We start from the raw sequence: 13560 nt of genomic DNA, 5'->3' as shown, positions 1-13560 counted from the left end.
CTCACAGCAAGTTGCAAAGGAACACAGAGGGGAAGCACTTAAAATAATTAGGTCAAAGCAAGGGAAATGTGGTGGAAATTTCCAGCCTGAGGAAGCTGCTCTGGGCAACTATCCACAGCAGGATTGTAGTAAATGCTAAATGAACAAGTGAAGGTTTTTTCAAAGCAGTATATTCATTTTCTATGGCTGCATAAGATGTACCATAAGTAATGGCTTAATATAACATGCATGCATTATATTATATTTCTTTTTTAATTTTTTATTGGTGTATTGCCATCATACATCTTAATGCTGCAGATCTGGAGTTCAGGCATACCTACCTCAGTCTTCCATTCAGGATCATACAAGGTGCACAGAGGGTATCAGTCAGGGCCTGACCTTGGGGTCTCTTTGCAAGCATATGCTACAGTCAGAATCGAGTATTTTGCCATTGCAAAACTAAGGTCCCCCTTTCCTGGTAGCTGTCATCCAGGGACTTTACTTTGCTCCTATAAAACCTGAAGGTTCATTGCCACACGATCATAGCACAGGCACTCTCAGAAGATAGGAACTTACTTCTCCAAAGCCAGCCAAAGACTCTTCAAGTTTACTACTATAGACTCTTATGAAATATGTCATCATGGAAGTAATATTCCAACACATTTGCCATATAAGATAACCTAGTCAAAAGACAGAATATCCCACCTTATTCTCAGGTCCTGTATATACTCAGGGAAAGGGGTTATATCAGGTGTTTATACCAGTGGGTGAGAATCTTGCAGACTATCTTAGAATTGTACATACCATAAGCAGGGAAAAACAGAGAAGCTCTTATACTCTTTTCTTTTGGTCAGGTAAATTAATTCACTACTAACTCATTCAATGTAGAACCTAGCCTTGAAGACTGTGGCTAGACAAATTAAGTAGTCTGTATAAATTATACTTCAAGGGAGTTAAAGTTAAGCTTACATAAATCACACTTAGCCTATGAGTTAGGAACATGGTTAAATAAAGGGAGATGTTCTGTAGGGTAACTGGGATGAATGGAATTGGTGATTTCAATATACACAAAACTAATCTTTCCAAGCATTCATTTTTAAAAGTCCATTCTATTGGGGAGTAACTTATGTGTAATAAACTGCATTCATTTCAATTGTACAAGTAGATGATTTTTTTTATCATGGTTATGAAAAAAATCACCCCAAAAAAGTAACAGGACATTTACATCGCCCTTGAAAGACCCCTCCAGTTCTTTTGTGGTCCAGACAACTCTCCACACCCACAAACCTTACCTTAGGAAACATTTCTGGCACCCCTTTTACTGTTCTTCTGATTCACAAAGGCATTATGGTATAGTCATACAGGCAGTACTTGAATCCAAATGCTTTCTTTGAATCTTCCTTTCTCCCTTATTTGCAGAGTGCACTTAAGCAATTTACTAATTTCTGTCTGCCTCATTTTTTCCATCTCAAAAAAGAGTAAAATAGTATATATCTCAAAGATTTGCTATGAGAATCGATTTAGTTAATAAATGAGAAGCCTAAACATTGCTCGGCATATAATGGGCATTAAATAAACATTAGTCATTCTTCCTATTGTGATTGTTCAATATTGTTTAATACAAGTAAGAGACAACACACATCTTTAGACAAGTATAAAGATGGCTAATAGAAGATGTTTAGTGTATAATATAGTATATTAATCTTTTTTGTGGAACACTCTTTCCCCAAATATCAATACTCCCAACTCTCTCCTCTTCTTTGAGTACAAGCATACTTAATTTTATTGTGCTTTGTAAATACTTTTTTTAATTAAAGATTTGAGGCAACACTGTATTAGACAAGTCTATTTTTAGCATTTTTTTTCTGACAGTTCAGATGATCATTACCATGGATTAGCAATAAAGTATTTTAATTAGGTATGTGCATTACTTTTATTTCTTGCTATTTTTAGCTTTTTTAAATTGTGCCATCACTTTATTGTTTATAAACATTGTTTATATTTATCATATAAACATATTTCAAAATATCTACTATGTACAAATATTGTGGAATGACACAAATGAGCTAACTAACACATGCTTAACCTCATATATTTGTGACCTCATATACATGTGTGTATGGTGAGAACACTTCGAATTTTCTCTTAGAAAAATTTTAAAATTTATTGATCCACTGTCATCATATACTATCATAAGGTACAGAATGGTAGAGGCATACATGCACAGATCATACATTTAGCCCTTCCCCAGTTCTCCTCTATTCCCTTCCCCCTCCCTCCTTCTCAAGTTCAGCTTAGTGACTGACAATGATATGTTTGTGAATGTACACCATACATATTAGGGTGGTTCCTTCTTCCCCCTTCCCATCTCCCTTAGTTCACCTTGTTTTCTCACCTAAGGTTTCTATTTCATTGTCTAGAGTCCCTTTAATGTCCCATTTTCTCCCTAGCTTCCACATATTAGGGGAGAACATCTGACTTTTCACTTTTTGTGACTGGCTACTATCACTTAGCATAATGTTCTCCAATTCCATCAATTTCCCTGAAAATGACACAATTTTGTTCTTCTTTATGGCTGAGCAAAATACAATTGCGTATATATCCTATCATTTTGTAATCCATTCATCTGTTGATGGACATCTTGGCTGGTTCTATAGTTTGGCAATTTTGAATTGTCCTATTGACACTTAATAGACAATATTATAATGTAAACCTAAATTTCATATGAACTGGGACATAAAAAATCATGTTACTCATTTTATTTCAGTGTTTAGGAACAATACAAACAGTATTTCCCAGGAATGTCTGCACTTTCTGTAATTGCAGCCTCATGGAAGCCTACTCTGATCACTTTAGCTGATACTTTATTGGTGCCCTGTCCCACCCCATCTTACTCCCTCCATCCTGATGTTTCCCTACTTTGCTATATTTTAAACTTTTCCCTATATATTTTGTGATACTGGGGATTGAACTGAGGGACATTCTGCCTCGGAGCTATAACCTCAGCCTTATTTTTATTTTGAATTGAGGCCCTTTGCTGAGGGCCTTGATTAGTTGCTGAGGCTGGTGTTGAGCCTCAGATCTTCCTGTCTCAGCCTCCCATGAATTAGGATTATAGGTATGTGCCACCAGGCCCAGCTAACTTTTTCCAATTATTTAGGTACCATCCAATATCCCAAATACTATACATGTGTGTTATACTTACTTTTATTGTCCATCTTTTCTTGTTAGATTGTAAGTTCCATAAGGGAGGGATATTTGACTGATTTGATATTTATGATTATCAATACAACAAAATCATGACATATGGATCTTATAATTACCATGTGATGAATAAGAAAGCAAATCATAGAGCTATAGGAGCTTGTCAAAAGATACACAGTTTCAATGGTACTACTCCAAAGTGTACTTTTGGACTGTAAAATACAATATGACAGAGTCCTAGGGCAAATGTGAAGAGTCAGGCATTGTTGCCCAGCTCTAGTAACCCACAAGCAATTTTTATGTTTACATATATTGAGTTTTAGGTTCAGTGGCTTGTGCCAATTCAATTTCCATTTTTCCCTTGCTGCCTTTCAAAGTATTTGAGTGACAGGAGGGTGAGATATATTTCTGAAGAATGTGCTCATTTCCTGGTCTGCAGCCTCGCTCAAACCTTAACTAAATCTACTGAACCTATTGCTGGATGTTGGACTCCATCAAGTTTAGGATTATCTTGCTTTAATCCAACCAGAAGCACACATGAATCAAGATTTGGGCTAGCATGGGAGAAAATCTTGTGTTCCCATGCCAAGATGTTTTATAACAAATATGTTTTTCCTTCATTTATGAAGCCATGCCTACTCATTTTGAAGTAAATATGCCAGCCATGGATGATAGAAATTCAGCATTGGGTTTATTTCTTTGCTCTATATGTCTTGGTATGATTTTCTAAAACTAGACCCTGAGATGAGAAAATGAATATAGGCATCTCATTTGAGAGCTGATCACTGGAACAGAATGAGAGAATAAGGGGGTAAGACAGGGATTGTAAGAAAGCCAGTAAAGGGTCTTAATCAGTCACTCTTGCAGGAGACTGGCATTTAGTTCTAGAGACTGTGTAGAGCATATATCAGAAATGTGCCAATGAGAGGCATATTTATCCTCACCTATAACCTTTCCTTGGCCCTAACCAACCCTGTACCTCCAGCATACACTGTGAAGATAATCCAGCATCCTCCAATGGCCAAACAATTCTCTAAGAAAAAGCAAAGACAAGTTTATTTGCTGTTCAGTATTTTAAAAAAGCATCTCCCTTGGGGGCAAATCTTAGGCAGGCTTACCACCTGTTAAAAAAGATGTAGGCTCCCTAGGCTATGGATTCCTTCCCTATTGTGTAATTCATTACATAAGCAGTGGGTACCTTATTTTCTTTAGGTCATCTTGTGGGAACAAAATTTTAGATGAACCAGAACAAAATGATGATACTCTGACTACTAGTGATGGCTGGACAGAATAAGCTGTCCTCTGTCTCCAACTTAGGTGTCTCTCATCTTTTGCCAGCATACATGAAACTGGCAGAATGATTTCTTAGCTTGCAAATGTTTCAAAACATTAGACCTTGTACAGTTTTGGAGAATTTCTGTGGTGGATCCAGGGCCTATAGACAAAATTATAACTGTGTCTGTAACACATTCTGCTTCTTTATATTGACCGCAATATTAACCTGTAGTGTAAAATTTCCATTCCATGCATTGTTTCATGGAGCCTCCAAGCTAATCATTGTGTTCCTCTAAGTACTACTAGCCCTTTTTTACGGATAATAGCAATAAAAATATGGGGGACTAGAAACATAAAAATCATTTGTTTTTTGAATATTTATTGTGTATTTTATTTTTAAAGCAATATGAGTTTTTGTTTGGGAATAGATTGCATTCAATGATTAACACTATAATTATTCTTTTCAGGGATTGATAATGTTGAACTTATTAGAAATTTGTCAAGATTGTTTTTATAACCAAGATCTTGGATTCTTTACATGTTCTGTGCTATGCAAAGAAGAGTCCTCTTCTGCTAGGAGTTAGGAGAACTCTGGATTTGTCCCCCCTCCACATTAGTCAAATTGACTGAGAAACTAAATTCTTCATTTCAAGGTCCTAGGTCTGTCATATATCAAAATTCCAAACACAGGTGACTCTGAAGCTAAATTCTGTTCTGTTTCAAATTTTCTTTGTCTATCTGTCATCCTTGCAACATTCTCTCAATGCCATTGGGTATGGCAGGTCTCTCTATTTGTTTATTTTATCTCTAAAAGAACATCTTGGCCAGCCTTGACATCTTTCTTATCAAATTACATGGAAAAATAATCAGTTGAGAATTTTATTGGAATTTCATTAGATGCATAAAAGTTTATAGTGAATTAGCATCTTTATTGATAGTCTGTCTTCATGTTCATGAACATGGTATTTCTCTCCACTACTCACTGCCCTTCAATAACGAAAACTGTATTTTTTGTTTGTTTTTTGTTTTGCTTTGTTTGTTTGGTGCTAAAGACTGAAGCCAGAGGTATTCTGACCTCGAAGATATTCTCCAAATCCTTTTAAATGTTTTGTTGTAAAACAGCTTTGCAAAGTTACTGAGGCTAGTCTTGACCCTGTGATCCTTCTATCTCAGTCTCCCAAGTACTTGGATTACAGGTGTGCAACATCAGGCCCAGCTCCAGTCTTCCATATTTTGATAGCTTTTCTTTTGAGTACATTATATATTATTTTATAATTATAAGTGGTATAGTTATATATTACAGTTTAAAACTGCTGGCTGAGAGTTTATATACACTTAACTTGTTTTTGTATATTAAAATTATTGTAGTCAGATGGCCAAGGTGGTGCATGCTTGTAATCCCCATGCTTGGAAGGCGGAGACAGGAGGATCGCGCAGGTTCGAAGCCAGCCAGCATGCTGGCTTAAGAGACCCTGTTTCCAAATTTTAAAAAAGTATAAAAATAGGTCTGGGAGTATAGCCCAGAGGTAGAAGGGTTTCCAAGAACCCCTGTACCACCAAAAAAAATATTCTAGTCACCTTTCTGAACTCTTATTATTTCTAATAATTTCTCTATGGAGTCCCTTGAGTTCCCTAGGTAGGCAATTATATTACTAGCAAATTAGAATTTCAGCTTACAAGTTTTAAACAGTTTCACATATATTATGCCATCTGATCCTCCCATAGCAAATATTATTATCTCAGTTTCAGAAGTGAAAAAAAAAACAGATCCAAAAATATTAAGTGGCCTATTCTAGGTACTAAGTTTTTCAAGTAGAAAAAATCAGTATCTTATCTCCTTTAGGCACATCGGGCCTCCCCAAATCAATCACCTTGAAAAGGAGATGAAAAAATACATAGAGAAGCCAAAACAATGAGGGTAGATGGGAAAAAGGAAAATAATTCTAGTTACCATGTGAACATCAAAATATCATGATTTCCCAAGTCTTGATTTATTGACCATAGGTACCTAAAAGCTCCTGTTTTGTTTTTTCCAGTTTGCAAGTTTGAATATCATTGCTGCGTTTATAAACTTTAACATTTCAGTCATGTTCCAGTGCTTCTGAGGTAATGAAGTTCTTGGATGCATTTACATGTAGTTTTTGATGTTTGCCCTACAAGTGGTAGGCACTTATATTAATAATTGTTCTGCCTCTCATAAAGATAGAATGACAAAGATGTCACCAAAGAGTCTAACCATGTTTATGTCAGCCCACCCATTATTTCAAATGGAAGGTCACAATTTCATCTTTGTCTTCATTCTGCAGAATCTGCTAAAGTACTTTAGAGCTTGGATTCAGCAAAAGTGTATCCCATTTCTTCCTGTGGTTCTTTTCAAGAGGCCTGGAAAGCCAATGGAGGAATTTCCATTTGGTAAATACAGGAATTTCTTCCACCACCTTGGAGAATAGGTTTCCTCTCCAGTGTTGAGTAGATATATTGGAATCTTCCCACTGAATAATAAGGAAATGGAGTCCAGGAAAACTCATGAGAGATTAAGTGTTGCTTTCCATGTTTATAATGAAAACCTGGCATCTCCCCAACTTGTGCTAGAAAAAAATGTTTTGTTAAAAAGCTAAATGGTTTCTATTCTAGGGTAGTACAGTATTGGTCCATAGTTTGTGGTAATTCTGATCATGAGGTCAAATTGGATTGAGGTATATATACTGAGTAACATATTTTAAATATGTGTGAACTGTGTCATGAGGTTTTCCTCATGCTGAATGCTATCTAAAGTGCCCTGTGTGAACCAAGAATTTCTTAGGTTTCACTCTTGAGCCATCTGTTTTACATGGAACTGGAAATTGAGGATTTGCAATTAGGACTTCCAGCTGTGACTCACATGAGGCAAGACTAGACTCCCTGTCCCATCAGTAAATGAAACAATATAAGCCTAATCAACTCTGAGACCTAAAACCACACTCCTTGTTTCTTGCCATTGCAATCCCATATGGAAAGTTACTATAGGAAATACTTCAGTGAATTCAAATGCCAGATTGTTGGAAAGTTGCCTTAAGAAGAAATAATTTCCTTTTATTAAGGTAGTTATTTTCTTTAGAAAAGATACCCTCAGCTTTATTTCAGGGTCTGAAAATGAGGTATTCTTTCCTTTTTACTCTATTTTGAATGAATACATCAAGAAATGTCTTTGAGAGCTTGTATTTCACCAGGGTGATCTTATCAAAAAGGAGTTTCATCATAGAAGGGTCCACATGAATCCAGTGATTTCTGAAATGAACCTTCAAGAAACAGTTCTTTTGGTTTCTGGGACAGTATGAGACAAAGCTAGGGAAAGAAGATGAAATAACACCTGAAATGTAAAACCACAAGAGACCACTCAGGAAGACACATCATTCATGTATCTTAAAATGTAACTGTTACTAAACATGTGCACTCTGCACACTACTTGGTCTATTTTTCTTTTGGCAATGTAAAACAAAAGAAGCAGATTTCTGAATAATAATGTACTTTTGAAACCCTGGGAATATATCATGTAATTCAAGTGCATCTGACTGTTAGAAGAGTCCAAAGAATCTCTTAGGAGCTGAGTGTAATGGTGCACACCTGTAATTTCAGTACTTGGGAGGCTGAGGCAGGGCAATCTCTTATTCAAAGCCAGCTTTAGCAATTTAGTAAGGTTCTCAGAAACTTAGTGAGGCCCTGTTTCAAGCTAAAATAAAAAAAGAATACACCTGGGGGTGTAGCTCACAGGTAGAAAGTCTCTGGGTTCAATCCCCAGTAGCCCCCTACACACACAGAAAGAATACTATTGGTACAAACAGTAATGTTGGTACAAACAGAAGTCATTTTGAAATAGCTATAATCTTTCACATGAACTTGGGGTTAACAAAATAGTAAGTATCCAGAAATGCTGTTCATTATATATTCTTTTCTCTCCTGTTTTTTCAAACTGTAAACAGATCCAAGACTCTTCAAAGTACTCAAAAATCTCAGGAACCAACAAGTTTTTACAAAACTGAGTTCCTTTAGAAATCAGAGAAAGAAGGTATATATTGAAGATGGGAAAACCAGAAGATTTTTAACATCTGGAAAGGAAAGTATCTAGGAACATTCTTAAAAGTTACATCTCTATCTATCTATCTATCTATCTATCATCTATCTATATCTATCTGGCTAATATATGCCAATATGACCAAATACCACATAAAGTGTACCAAATAAAGTTAGTAATTCCAAATGAAATGATACCTTGTTTACTTCCAAGTTCTGAGTAGCCCAAATATATTTGATTAATTCTATTTTCAAAACCTCCACTAGCATTACCTTATTTTGAATAGGAGCCTTTGCAATATCCATGTAAAGGGGCCGCTAAGTTAATCTTTCAGAGCATGCTGATGAGGAATAGCTTTGGAAATCTTGGCTTTGGCAACTTTGCAAGACTAAGAAAAAATGTTGAGTTATTATTTTCACATCGCTATTTATCTTGATAACTAAGTGAATTTCCTTGAACAAAGCTCAGGGAACTAGGTACAGAGGGAAGTTCTTATGTGGAAATACCTGCTTCTATGACAAATCTCCCTAGAGCAAAACACTCACTAGTTCACATGCTTTTTATGTGAATGTAATATTAATACTTTTAAAGTTAGACATTTTAATTAGTTGGTTATTATGAAACAGACTGTTCTTCAGAGGTGCCATTTCAAATGGAAGTGATCATAAAATAATAATAAGCACAACATCAGTCAAAAATGTGAATCTTTCACTTTTATATGTTCTTAGAACACACAACTCAGTCCATTTCTGGATAGGTTATATGGGTGAAACACTTACCTAGACTGTAAATCTTATTTAAGCATGTGACCTTAGTTTAAAATGCCATGGGTCCAGGAAGCTGGCGACAGATAAAAGCAGGGCTTAAGAGCCCCGCTAACAACCAATCTCCATTACCACAAAATCAGCACCTTTCATAGCCAGAAAACACCATCACCAGAGAAACAAAAAAATCACCAGGCTCCAGAGTGGAGGGGGACTCAGAACAGAGCTCAGAGCCACAGATGAGATATGCCAGCCTCATGCCTGAGGATGCGGCAGCAGCGCCTTACTGCCGTTGGCAACGGCGAGTTCACCGAATGGCTATGGCTACAGAACAACGCACTCAACAGCCCACCAGGCTCCAGAGAGAAGCAGCGGAAAGAGAGCCGAGGGACTCAGAGCAGAGCTCAAAACCAGAGAAGAAATATGCCAGCCTCACGGCCGAGGGCGTGACAACGGCGCCATATTGCCACTGGCGGCAGCAGCAGCGAATTCACTGAGTTCACTACAGCTCCATCTGCGTACTCAACAACAGTGAGTCAAATTGCGGGCCCCAGAGGAGAAATCCCAGTACAGCACTCCCGGGGACTTGACCCAGTGGGGGAGTGCTGGTGGCAGAGATATCACACCATAAGAGAACGTCCAACCTGGCACCCCCGATAGTATAAAGGAGCCTCTATTGACTTCCTGAGTCTGAGACTCTGTGATACAACCCAGTAAAGGAGTAGTGGGGTCTGAGATACCACAGACTTGAGATCCAGAGCACCTTAAGTGAAGTAATAGTGACCCAAGGGAAGAACCCAGAAAAGGCACAAACTTCTGAAATCATGGGAAACAGGAATAACAATGGAGCAATGAAAGCCCACAACCCCACAACATCAGAACCTGATAAAACAGAAATTCAGAGATTTCTAGAAGATCAAATCAGGAAAATAACTGTAGAAATAATAGAGATGTTTCGAAAAGAATTCAGAGAGAGCCCAAAATAGATAAAGGATGCAATTAATGAAGTAAAGGCCTCAATTCAAAGTACAAACAACCGATTAGACCACATGGAGAATAGAATCTCGCTCTTAGAAGATGAGAAATCAAAAAATGAACGCATAGTTTCTAATCTAGGAAAAAATATCCAACAGCAGGAATCTGACATTGAAGAAATATGGGTCCATTTTAAGAGAGCTAACCTAAGAATAATTGGAATAGAGGAGGGAAAAGAAGTTGAAACCAAAGGGATCAACAATCTCTTCAAGGAAGTAATAGCAGAAATTTTTCCAAACATAGAGCAAGAGGTTGATACACAGGTCCAGGAAACTTATAGAACTCCCTTTAGACAGGATCAGAGAAGAGGATCCCCACGCCACATAATTGTCAAAATGACCAATGTGGAAGCCAAGCAGAGAATCTTAAAGGCAACAAAAACAAAGGGCCAAGTGACATTCAGAGGCAGACCAATTAGAATCACTCCAGACTTCCCAAACCAAGTCATAAGAGCCAGGAGGGCTTGGAGTAACATATTCCAAACTCTGAAAGAAAACAACTTCCAGCCAAAAATTTCCTACCCAGCAAAACTTTCTATCAAATTGGATGGAGAAATAAGAAGCTTCCATGACAAACAGAAACTGAAGGAATTTATGTCTTCAAAACCAGCGCTAGAGAAAATACTCAAAGAGATTAACTACAAAGAAGAAATAGGTAACACACCAGAACCAGAGAAACAAGATTTTCCATCCAACAGACAACTAAGATTGGTTATCTGTGGAGATTCATTATTTATGTTAGTCTTTTACCTATCTCTAAATAGTATTGTTTGCTTTGATGGATATACAATATTTTTTATTTTTTAGGGAGTTTGTATGCTCTTCTGTTGCCTGTGCCATTGAAATCATATCCAAGAAATCACTGCCAATTTCAATGTTGTGAGGTTTTATGACCCGTATTTTCTTCTAAAATTTTATAGTCTTAAGATTTATATTTAGGTCTTTTATCTATTTTGAGTTAATACTTGTATATGGGATTAGGTAAGGGTCTAATTTTATTCTTTTCCATGTAATTATTATTTTTCAACAATATTTAGTTAAAAGATTATTATTTCCTCCACCAAATGTTCGTGGAAACCTTGTCAAAAATAACTTGACAATATATGGAATAATTTAGCTCTAGGCTTTTATTTAACTCCAATGGTTTATATATCTGCCTTTAGAACAGTACTACACTGTTTCAATTATTGTAGCTTTATATGGTTTGATATCAGAAAATATATATCTTCTAGCTTTGTTCTTTTTCAAGATCGTTTTGGGTATCTAGAATCCATATTCCATATTAGGATAGATTTTTTTCTGAAAAATAAATATATAAATATATGATAGTTTCACCTAAAAAATAGGAAAAAAATATTCTCTGGTAAGAAAGAAAGCAAAAAGAAATATTGAAATGTTATCTTTAAGTTATCAAAAGCTTGGAATCAGACAAATGAAACTGTTATGTGAGATTATCATTGTTAATTTTGGATAAATTGCTATAATACTAGATGTCAACCACTAAGCCAAGCATGGGAAGGAGAGATGGGGAGGGAATGGGGTGCGGATCGGGTAGGGGCTGACTGGGCGATGTGTGCATGTCTGTCTACAAAAGGTTTTTGTATCCCACTATGATGTTTGAATACAGTGCACCAACAAAAAATTTAAAAAAAAAGATGCCATGGGCTTGCACATAGTAGATAGTAGATATTTCTTGAACAAAGGAATGAATAAATGACATAGGCATGCTAACCCATAAGTGGAATAGCTAGAATTTCAGATTGCATCTACACTGTCATAGTTTGGGTCTGAAATGTCTCCCAAAAGCTCATGTGTGAAAAAATTGGATTATGAAGCCTCCAACCTCAACAATGGCTTAATCTTTTTGATGGATTCATAATTTGAATGAACTTACTGGGAGGTGGTGAAAATGATAGGTTGGTCCTACACTGAAGGTGTAGCCTTGGAAACTATATCTGTCTCTGGCCTCCTCATCCTTCCTTATTTCTTCCTCCTGTTTTTTCTCCTCCTCCTCCTCTTCTTCCTTCTTTAAATTCTCTCTGTCTCTGTCTCTCTCCTTCTTGTTGCCATGAGTTGAGCAACTTTCTTCACCTATTCCCTTTCACCATTATGTTCTGCCTGACCTGGGGCTCAAAGCAATGGTGATGATCAGCTGACTATGTACTAAGATCTCTGAAACTTTGAGCCAAAATAGACTTTTCCTCCTTCAAGTTATTCTTGTTTGGTCACAGCAACCAAAATTTAGCACATACACTAATCTTTAGTATCCTTCCAGAAAGTCTGGGTTAAGGAGTTGATTCATAATTGTATATTACATTATTTCTCTAAATTCTTGTAGAAGTTTCTTTTGTTATCAGTTGATTTGCATCTTACTTAAATATTAAATATTATAGTTTTTTTCTCAGTTCAACTGGAATGCATCCTCTCAATTGAAAAAATGGGTTGGAATCTCCAGTCTAGTAGTAGATATAGACAGGTAAATAAAAGTCACTAAAGTAGTTCAGATTGTTAATAAGGTGCTCTAGGGTCAATAGAAAAGGGGTATTGTCTTAGCCTGATGGGTCAGACAGGTAACACTGGGTTTAGGGTGCTGAAAGTACTGTGGACAGAGGGATCAATAAAAACCAAGTTGACAATCCAGATGAGTGGGGTTGTGAGATTTTAAATTCTGTTCTTCGTCAATTTCATATGTATTATTAGATTCTACCTTCATTGTGAAGTGAACTAAGCAGTTTAAAAAGAGTCTTCAGGGATAGGTGTATACCCTTGGAATGTTCTTCAAATATAAAGCCCCCCTTTAAGCTCCAGGAGCCACATGCTTGAATGCTTATCATCACTTGTAACCAAGGTTTTATTTCTTGAACTGCAATGCTTGAGTGCACTGATTCCTCTGTTCAAGCAATTAGAAAATCAAGTTGAGCTGCACCAGGAGCCTGCACTGTGAACTCACAGGGGTGTAAGAAATGAACTCTGGCTCTGTTGCTATGGCAACAAGTTGTTCTGCTTTATGGTTCCAGGATAGGCCATAGTGATAAGGTTTTCTCTTTGGGTAATAATGAGAAACAAAAAAGAAAGTAATAAAAGCAATGTTCTAGTATTTGTCCCTGCATTTGACAGCTTCTTAGAAGGGGCAGCTATTTGGGATAACTCTTCTTTGAAGCATCCTGTGACATTAGCTTTGGGAACACTTTTTTGTAGTACTAGGGTTTGAACTTAGGAGTATTCTAACTCTGAACTACCTTCCTGGCCCTAT

The 13560-nt window shown here is 36.7% G+C and overlaps 1 protein-coding gene across 1 annotated transcript in view; it reads left to right on the top strand.

The window, feature by feature from the left end:
- Positions 1 to 13560, top strand: part of ARHGAP6 (Rho GTPase activating protein 6) — a gene marked incomplete at both ends in the record, with an annotated part of 524441 nt that overhangs the window by 193879 nt on the left and 317002 nt on the right. The window lies entirely within an intron of this gene.

The sequence above is a fragment of the Muscardinus avellanarius genome (genome assembly GCF_963383645.1).
Source record: "Muscardinus avellanarius genome assembly, chromosome: X".
NCBI classification, from domain to species: domain Eukaryota; kingdom Metazoa; phylum Chordata; class Mammalia; order Rodentia; family Gliridae; genus Muscardinus; species Muscardinus avellanarius.
This window is presented reverse-complemented; position numbering and strand designations above follow the sequence as displayed.